The sequence below is a fragment of the Bison bison genome, unplaced genomic scaffold (assembly GCF_000754665.1).
Source record: "Bison bison bison isolate TAMUID 2011002044 unplaced genomic scaffold, Bison_UMD1.0 scf7180017864531, whole genome shotgun sequence".
Lineage (NCBI taxonomy): Eukaryota > Metazoa > Chordata > Mammalia > Artiodactyla > Bovidae > Bison > Bison bison.
Genome location: NW_011495081.1, coordinates 9,872,306 through 9,873,925, shown reverse-complemented (window position 1 = coordinate 9,873,925; position 1,620 = coordinate 9,872,306).

Below are 1,620 nucleotides of genomic sequence, written 5' to 3'. Positions count from 1 at the left end.
GCCTCCCCCCTCCCCCCAATCAGGCGGCCTCCTTTCACTTCCTGAGTCACTTAAAGTGGCGATGGTCCTTTTCTGCGTTTCCCGCGGGGGCTCAGCATCCCCGCAAGGAGGGGAAAGATGGAAGAGGTGTCCAGTTCACTCTGCTCACTCTGGAGGCGGGAATTGCGCCCCCCCCATCCACCCCGGCCTCCTCCACTCGCTCTCTGGAGTTGTCAATCTGACTTTTCCAGGTCACTAGGCAGGTGTACAGGTGCATTTCAACCTCCTTCCTTCGAATTTGTTGCTGACCGTCTCAGCCCCCGCTGCTGCCTGTTCTGCAACGTGCCAGAACAGTGTTGTTTACCAGACTGAACCTGACCCCTTGGGATTTCCAGGGGGAAAGGTTGTGTTTGTTCCTCTAGGCTCAGGGAATCGGAGTCAGAATGAGCAAACAGACATTTTCGATCTAAAGCAATACTATGCTTTGTCTATTTGCAAAGTCTATTTGCATTCTTGCTCTCTTAGGGGCTCCGAAACTCTAGAATGGTAGCCTCTGTGCCTTTTTTTGAGAGCTTGCCTTGGGTTTGGCTGAGATGTCAGTGAAAATAGGTAGGGAGAGACAGTATTAGTCGAGTGAGAGTTTTAGTATGCAGTCATTATCCTTTATGTAAGGAGGCCATCTGGATTCAGACTGGTTCCTGGAGAAAGAACGAGGATTGTTATTTATTAACCAATACTAAAGAGCCAGGAATTGAACTGGATCTTTTTTGGCTCTTTAAAAGCCAAGTTGGGAAAAGCCACTGCCCAAGGACCCACAAATCCTGGTACTACAACTCACTAGCTTTGCAACTATGGAGAAGTTAATTGATCATTCTCTTTTCCACTTAAAATAAATAAATAAATATATATATATGCAAAGTGGAAATAATAACAATACCTACTCTTAGGCCTATTTCGTGGATGAAATGTAAAGGTACCTGCCTTGTAGAAGTATTCACTATATTTTAACTGTTATTGGCACAAATTATAATTAGTGCACATAATGACCCTTAACACATTTTGGCTGGCTGCTGTTTTAAGCAACTCCCCACCTCTACCTCATATATATGTCTCTCCATTCATAGAAGAGCTTTTGGTTTGTTTATTTGGGAATGGAAATGGACACTTTGATCTAGTCCAGGGAGAAACTGAGATATAGTTGAGAAGAAGGAAGGGAACTGGGATCGTGTCTGTTTTTTATTGATTCACTTAGATACATTTGAGCTAGGATTTCTAGATGATCTTCACAAAAATGCCAGGGGATTGGGGGGGATATAAAAATCATTTAAAATAATTTTTAATACCTGTACCTATGCTGCTGCTACTGCTGCTAAGTCGCTTCAGTCATGTCTGACTCTGTGCGACCCCATAGACTGCAGCCCACCAGGCTCCCCAGTCCCTGGGATTCTCCAGGCAAGAACACTAGAGTGGGTTACCATTTCCTTCTCTAATGCGTGAAAGTGAAAAGTGAAAGTGAAGTCGCTCAGTCCTGTCCAACTCTTTGTGACCCCACGGACTGCAGCCCACCAGGCTCCTCCACCCATGGGATTTTCTAGGCAAGAGTACTGGAGGGGGTTGCCGTTGCCTTCTCCACCTGTATCT